This window comes from Ammodytes marinus, assembly GCF_949987685.1.
Source record: "Ammodytes marinus genome assembly, chromosome: 15".
Taxonomy (NCBI): Eukaryota; Metazoa; Chordata; class Actinopteri; order Uranoscopiformes; family Ammodytidae; genus Ammodytes; species Ammodytes marinus.
This window is the reverse complement of record NC_137219.1, coordinates 18,613,533-18,622,222: the sequence shown is the minus strand read 5'-3', so window position 1 is coordinate 18,622,222 and position 8,690 is coordinate 18,613,533.

The following is an 8,690-nucleotide window of genomic DNA, read 5'->3' as shown; positions in this document are numbered from 1 at the left end:
AGAGCCCAATGCGAAAGCTAAGCTCCGGCATGTGAAGTGGCAACACTTGAGATGGTGAAAGTGACAACATCTTAACATAAGCTGAGGGGCTAAAGTGAAAGTCAGTGCAAACCCCAAAACCAACCTCTCCTTCCAACCACATCCTTCACCCCTGCTCCGTCATCCCTCTTTCCCGCCCCTCCCTTCCCCATGCCTTGTCTACACAGTAACCGTGCTGTGGCTGCTTGAACTTCCAACCTCCCTTCTCTACAATGGATACATTGGAACAGGTAGAGAGAGAGAGAGAGAGAGAGAGAGAGAGAGAGAGAGAGAGAGAGAGAGAGCAACAATGAGATTACCCAGGATTCAGAAAGTGAATATAAAAGGTGAAAAGTTGAGAAGAACAGAGGGATCTCTCTCCGTCCCCTCTCTTTCTATGTTTCGCTGTCATCGTCGGTCCTGCCTTCCACTTCCAGTCCCAGGTGCCACCAAACAGAACTGGAGGCATGTAATCCGCCCAAATCCAGCATCTTCCGAGGAGTGTAAAACCAGGAATGTTCTGTGGGGGTCACTGGATTAGACAGAATTCATGGTGGTAGTTTGGCTTGAGAGGCGGAATTAGCGGAGTAGGGGGAAGAAAAAAAAGGGAGAGGAGACTGAACTGGTTTTGTATTAAAATGAGCTTACCAGGTGGTCTCCCTCCCAAAAGTGGACACAGTGTGTCAAGTAATCTGAAAAGCCCCCGGGTGTTTGTTGCTCATTGGCCAGAGGCCTGGTAAAAAGAGAGAGCGAGGGACTGAGAGAAAGCGGGAGAAAGAAGAAGAGGGGAAGAAGGGGGGCTGGCTAGGGAGGTGGCACTGATGTGGCCATTGAGGCCTCAGTGAAATGTCTGTCAGGCTTGGTTTACCACAACCACAGCAGTGATTAGGCCCCTTTTGATGACAGGTTTAGTTTTCTGTCCATTGGCAAGAAAAGTGAGAATGGACAAGAGGGAGGGGTCGGGGAGCGGGGTTGGGTTGCATTGGGAGACTTTAGGGGTGGGCATTTACACACTGTTGCGGCAAAAAAACAAAACGGGAGGGGTTGGAGATGGGAGGGGGGAGGGTGTATATTAATGTCTTGCACCGGGGAGCTCCTACGTAATTTCCCAGCGGGTCGCGGGGTCAGGTTTGTATTTAGTTAGTGGTAATGATCTCGTTAGGGATCTGAATGGACCACCGTCTAAGCCTATTGAGAACAGCGAGTGTGCCTCCCCATCCCCCACCTCTGCCTGCCTTGTGTGGGCTTACACAGCCCGTGAACTGTGATTAATGGACTTCCAGGGCTTAATAACTTGCAAAACAGTATTAAACAAGGGAGGCCCCGGGACAATCGGAGAGGCTACCCAGGCGGAGTAGGAGGTGGCTGTAAACAGTGCCCCGGCAACAATTGCAATGCATGGAATTAATTGAGATGGGCCACTCACAATGCTACAGCTGGCTAGTGGCAGGGAGCCAGGCCCTGGGAGAAAAAAGCTTCACTGGTGCTTCCAGGTGGCCCAGACCGGGCCAAGCTCCTTTCAGTTTTGTAAGTGTTAAAAAATAGAAGGGGAGAAAGGCTACGTTTGTGATGGGGAGACAGTGAGAGGAAGCCATTGAGCAGAGACAAGAAAGAGATTAAAGAGCACAGAGAGTGATAAGCAGATAATAGAGGGGGGTGGGGGGGGGGGGGGTCACATTCAATGGAACAAGTAATCCTTGACACGCAAGCACAAATATGAAGCCTTTTGTCTCTTGTGTCTAATTCAGGCCAGAATGCGGAAAAGTGGCAAAGCAAGAATAGTGATCCACATTAACACAGTACACAGAGGCAGATAAAACACACTCAACTGGCCGAGTGCACACACAAACACACATACACAAACACGCGCATTTCATCACCAACTCCCACCACCCCCTCACCGTCCTTCCCACATCTCCCTGGCTGCCTTATATTCTTTCTTTTTTTTCCCACCCTTGTGCCCTCTTTTCTGGAAACAAATGATCCCAGCACGGAGTCATGAGTACTGATGTGTTCAGACCACCCTCCACTCTGTCTTATTGAGCTCGTCCTTTCTCCCAAAGCATTGGTGTGCATTTTATGCCGGTATAATGTTCCTCAGATTTGTAAATACCGAGCAAAGGGGGGGATCACTTGTGCCGAGGGGAAAGCACTTTTTAATGGACATGAGAACTACATTGGTCTATTTCGCAAGAACGCTCGGGTTGAATGGATGGAATTTGAATTGTTTGCGGCCAGTGACGGTTATATACCGTTGAAATATATTGACTTTAATCCGTTTCAAATGTGTTGTTTTTATTTGGGGAAATTACTTGTTTGAAAAAAAATTAAAAATAAAAACATACCGGTGAGAAGATTGATAGCCATTGCTGAGACAAACATAATACCAGCAGGATTTTTTTCCCGCAAATGCAGGAAATAGATACTGGCATGAAACAGCAAAATTGCACAGTGTGTGTTGGATTATGGGTAATTATGAAACAATTTGGAAAGGGCTTGATTAAAACATGAACAGGTAGTTTCTCCCATCATGAGGCATGAGAGAGATAAATGTTTTTTTTTAAAAAACAATGTAATCAGTGTTTTCATCCCTTGAAAATCTATTGAAAAACAAGAGATTTACTAATTACAATATTACACTGGAACAAATGGCTAGTTCAGAATACACAGTATACAGCCTATGTAATCTATATGTGTAATCCATGCGTATGAGGATTGTTTATTTTGGAAAATGTAAACTATCCACATGACGGAATACATCATTTTATTATGTTTGTGTTGGTTATATAAGAGGAAGAAATGGAGTAAGTGCATGTAAGCAAAAGCAGAAAAATCGAAGAGGCTTAGCTGCATCTGCTGTTAGCCATTCTCTCCAGTGTGTTTGGCCTCACTCGACAGTGACTCATCCCCAAATGAGTGACACTGGGGGTCATCCTAATCTGCTTTACTTGCAGATCAGAGACCAGTTGGGACAAAAGCTCACTTTCTCCATTCACTACGGTGTTGAAGTCCAACATGTCCTCCCAAGTATTTGCCCAAACCCTTTACTTAATCAGCGGCTGAGAGGTTATTCAGCAGCACAGTCTGATACTACTTCCAGGTTTCGGATATGTGTGTGTGTGTGTGTGCGTTTGTCCTTGCATATGATTGTGAAAGAGAAGGTGAGAGCAAATTGAAATGATTTTAGAAATGACTTACACTATTAAAGGTGGAGTCAGTGATTCCGTCGAAAGCTTGTTGTCAAAATCACTTTTTGTCAAAATCTCGGAATATCTCCTATTTAACGTGATTTTGACAGCAAGCGTTCTCCAGAATAACTGACTCCTCCTGTAGTTTCAGGTCATGACAGTATGTACAGTATATTTATGTTGTGGCTACAATTTGGCATTGTATACAGTTGTTTAGGCATCACATTTGACATTGAATATGTTTGTGTAGGAATACATAGGCCTACTGTTGCGTTATCTCTCTATCTCCCTCTCTCAAATCCCAGCTGTCGCCCGGTCTCCCCCTCTCTTGCATGGGGGTGTGTGGGTGCAGCGGGGTCCTTGGTCCTGACGAGGCCGAAGAGAAGGGATCCACTGCTGTGTTAAGCCTCTGGCTCCCTAGCTCCCTCCCTACCTCCTCACATCATGAATAATGGAGGAGAGAAATACATTTATCTTTTAATAGCCCCGGCCCCCCTGGCTGAGACCGTTCAGTCTAGCACAGGGGCTGAGGTTTTTCTGAACACACACACACACACACACACACACACACACTCTCCCACTCCCTGTGCCACACCACCCGAACCCATGATTGTCTCTCCATTCCTTTTGAAGTTGGACGTTTCTTAGTGTCCTAGAGATGGGTAATCAGGCTTGATTTTAGGAAGGGGTCAGGCCATCTTTTGAAGGGGAGGCGGTCATCCCCAAGTTTGACCGACCAAAGGAGCGCTACGGTCACGGGGTCTGTGCAAGAATTACTGCAATTTCATCAGACATATTCAACGCCAAGGTTGCAATTAAAAATACCTAGATGAAGAGAGCGTCTTGGCCATGGCAGGATTGTGTATGAAGATTGTAAAAATGCAAAATTGCCAGCTGTGAGATCTTTGTAAGGTCGAAATGTAGTTCATTACTTGTACTGAACTTTGGTGCTGGATGAAGGGTTCTGTTATTGATTCAACTAGGGCGCCTTAAGAGAATGAAATACAAAGAAATTAAATATATCTAAGAATGGATCATTGAGAAAATGTGTGTAGTTTGTCCAAAAGGCATTTCCAAACTCCTGCTTCCACAATGAAAATAAGTTAAAAATAACAATTGCCCTTGTGGATAATTTTTATGCAAAACTTATCTATATTTTACATTACAATTATGAGTCCTTACAATGAGAGAAAACACAGGCCCAAACAGATTGATGCCCTTCTAACAAAACTTATACCGCTTACATAATTGCTATAAACTGTATATCTTTCATCAAACTATTTCTAATAGGGTGCCATGATTTCAAATCAGCCAGGCCCTTAATGCGCTTTGTATCGGTGCACCATAATGTGGGAATAACACAGTCTTTCTCTGTTTAACTAGGATCAGGAGGATTTGGGACCAGCCTCCTCGTACTCTTTGCTTACACATGTGTATGTGTGCGGGCTCAGGGGATGGTAAGTATAGCTGGGTGCCTTGCCTTAACCCTCTGTTTGTCTATGCTGATTTAAGGCTCACACTGATCTGGCTGTGACATCAAAACAAACGGCAGAGGCTCCGACAGTCATCTGACGCTGGGTTTGTTCAAAATGAGCAAGTTAGTTAATAAAACAATTAATCAGTTTAATTAACACAATTATCAGTTTTTTATTTTTTTGCCTCAGTGAACAGTGAGTGTTAAACAGGGTTGTCAATCTGGTTTAACGGTAATACATACAATACAAGACGTATTTAAAACAAATGTTTTCAGCCCAGTGAAGCCTTTTGAATCGTTGTCCTCCAGTAAAAATGTCTTTCATAAAATTATATATTTTAACAACAAAGCATTTGGCTTTAAATACATGCATGAAGTCACAAATTACACTTTTGTGTAGGAGTGTTCCTTTTAATTTAAAAGTTGTCCTTAGAAAATGAGTAATGAGTGTTCATGTATCAAACAAAAAATGAGTTTCAGTGATTAAAAAGGGCTTTATTGTGACAGTGTATTTGATGATGTTCTAATAAGATTTTAGGGAGGTCAAATGTTAGTGTACAGTATTTGTCAGTGATATGTGACCTTTGACTTGATTAACACATTTTTCATAGTATACCTATACATTTTTTAAAGTATGTATGTATATACTATACTGTATATTATAAATCATTTATATATAATTAAAAAAATATATATTTTATTTTATTATTTACTGTCTTCGATGCTGCAGTATAAATATATAGGAGTCAATAATAGCAAGGTACAATTTGGGAGATATGTAAGTCAACATATTTCAGGTCACTAACTTGTGATCAGAAAATCACATAAGTGAAAAACACAGGGAACAAACACACACTCCAGTAAAGCACTGAAACTGACATCACTTTTTTTCAGCCAACAATAACAAGTTCAAGCACACACTTCTTCCCAACATGCCCCCTACTCCTCCCCCTCTCTGCCAACACACACACACACACACACACACACACACACACACACACACACACACACACACACACACACACACACACACACACACACACACACACACAAAACCAAAATCTCTTCTCTCCATATCCACACACACACACACACACACACAACCCACACCGCACCAAACCCCTCTTACCCACCACTCCCCTGCACCCAAAGCCTTCAAGCAGCCCCGGGCTTGCGTAGTCATGCGTCAGTTGCCCGGTGTTGGGGATGAGGCCTTGCTAGCCGTGGCTGTAGCTGGTTCCTAGCCAGCAACTCCTCAGCTCTCCTGCTCTGCTCTATGGAAGGCAGAGAAGCTGAAAGCACCATTTATCATCACTTGTGTGGGCAGCATCACCACGGCAACGCTCGGGCTGGCAAATGCCACTGCTGTGAATACTAATGAGGCTCTTGGCAGGCCTGTGTTGGCGTCAATGGGGCCAGGGTTGTACTCTTGGTGTGTGTGTGTGTGTGTGTGTGTGTGTGTGTGTGTGTGTGTGTGTGTGTGTGTGTGTGCGTGCTGGGCTCTAGCAGGGCTACAGTAGAGGTAAACAGTCCAAAGGAAATCAATTAAGTGTTTCCACAGTGTTTGGCAAGCGCTCTAATCTTCAGCACCACATTTTAAAAATAAGGGCGGAATCGGCCTTTAATACCTCCGCCGCTTTCTGCATGACAATAAACAAGCAGGCAACAATAAACAGCCGAGCACAGCAGAGCTTGACTAAGTCCTCCAGTCTCTACTTTGAGAAAACACACACACAAGTCAAGTCATTATTCCAGACTTCTTTAGCTTTCTTCCCTTATGCAGCGCGTCTGTCCTCCACACTGCATCTTGAAACTAAATAGTAATGATTACTTCCTCAAGGTTTCACATTTTATAAACATATTGTTTATTGGTGAAACACTCTCAGATGATTTAACATGGCGCTGTGCATCCCTGAATGGAAGGCTGTGAGGCATTTGAGCTAATGTAATGAAGTATCAGCAGTGCACTGACATGGACTGTGGCACACCTGCCTTTCTGCTATTGACACTAGCTTTTAGTTTCAGCGGGGCCTTCACTTTGTCACCTGTTGGAGATGCTCTCTCTCTCTCTCTCTCTCTCCCTCTCTCTCCATTTCTCTGTGACTCTCATGTTAGAGTGATGCTGAGAATAAATTGGGCTGGAGCATGCCTGCTCTGCTCTTTATTGATTCACTTTGATTGAGCAGGGATCTAATCAATTCTTCAGTGGTGGTGAGGTGCCAGAGTAAAATTATTCCTAAGAAACCCCTTCAAACGACTTGCCATTAATTTGCCTCTTTACTGGCACTTGTTTGCCGCGAACGAGATGCGTTTTGGGCTTTCTCTGTCTATTAGCGGGGTTGTGCTCCTGGGATTTTCATGGGCTACTAAGCTCAGGGAGGGAAAAGAGAGAATGTGTGTGTGTGTGTGTTTGTGTTTTGCGTACAAATCTGTTTGTGCGTATGTGAGCTGGGAAGTGATTGGGCACACTATGCTTGCTCATCCTTGCAGAGTGACTTATTAGCGCTAATTGGGAAGGACAGTTCAAACAAGCACAGAGGAGTGGTTGTCACATAAGCGTGACATGAGTGTAGAAAGAGAGAGGCAGGCAGTGCCGGGTGCTCTTCTCCTAGCTCCATCCCTCTCTTTTTCCCCCCAAACCCAGCCTCTTCTGCCAGTGTCTCCTCCTCCATCGAGCCCCCTCCCCCCCCCGCTCCTGTCCTGGTTGTCCCCGGCCCCCCTGGCCTGGCCCCGCAGAGTGGCCACAGAGTGGGCTCTTTGTCTGGACACGGCCATTAGCAGTCAGCGGACTTCAGAAATGTGAGCGGGACAAGGCAGTGGACAGAGGCGCTAGACAGAAACATGGCTGTCTGAGACACTTAGGAAGTCAACAGCTGACGGAAGGGCCAGCACAAAGGAGGAGCTGCTGAAGCACGGGAGAGCGTGATCTGCATAGAATATAGACCTCCCTCGCCCCCTTCTCTTGGGGCGAGAACGCGCACATCAACCCACACATACACACCACACATAATGTACATACACATGATACTGAAAAAGGCAAACACACTCATGCAAACACACACACGCACATGCACACACACACACACACACACACACAGAGCTCACGTACAGTATGTGCATGTGATACATCAGTGCCTCCATTAGCATGGTGCAGAAGATGCATTGACACCACAACATGATTGGAAAGGCATTCCCTCTGCCCTGAACCCTCTAGCTAATGATGAATCAACCGGTGGTGCATCGACACTAAGACCTCTTCCTGGAAAATGCTCCACACTTCTATTGAGCACAATTATTATATTTTTTTGCTAAAAGATGCTAATTCCAATGATTATTTAGAACCATAATAGCTGCAATTATATTCTGCACAAACTGATATAAGGTATAAGCACCAATTAGTAACTGGTCATTATCTTAAGCATTCGGTGCAGGGAGAGTGAAGTAATAGGCAACCATTCAGTAACCCCTTGCTCTGAAAAAAAAAAAATTACTGCACAGTGCCTCAGTAATTAGTAGAGCTTGTTTGCCTTTAGTCTTGAAAGTGGGTTTTATATTCACTAACCTGCATTACGGCGTATTGCTATTATACAGACAGCCTTGTTATTAATGGGCAGCCTGAGGAGGACACTGCCATATTTTAATTATGCTCCATTTGGTTATGAAAATAGGGCACTTTCGATGAAGTAGGAAATTCTCCATGTACCTGTATAGTTGCTGGGGAACATATTTTTGTTGGGTTATTTCAAAAATGGACACATGAGATAAAACCAAATAATGGTATGAAGATGGCCACAAAAGCGGAAGAAAATAAGCCAAATCTCTATGTAAAAACATGTGTTTCATGCCCAGCTGAAAGAGGGTGGTTTCATGACAACAATAATAATGGAAAATTCTGGAATATATAAAAAGAGCTGTGTTCAAATGGTATGTAATGGTGATGGCCTGGGCTCTGTTCTATGTGTGTGTGTGTGTGTGTGTGTGTGTGTGTGTGTGTGTGTGTGTGTGTGTGT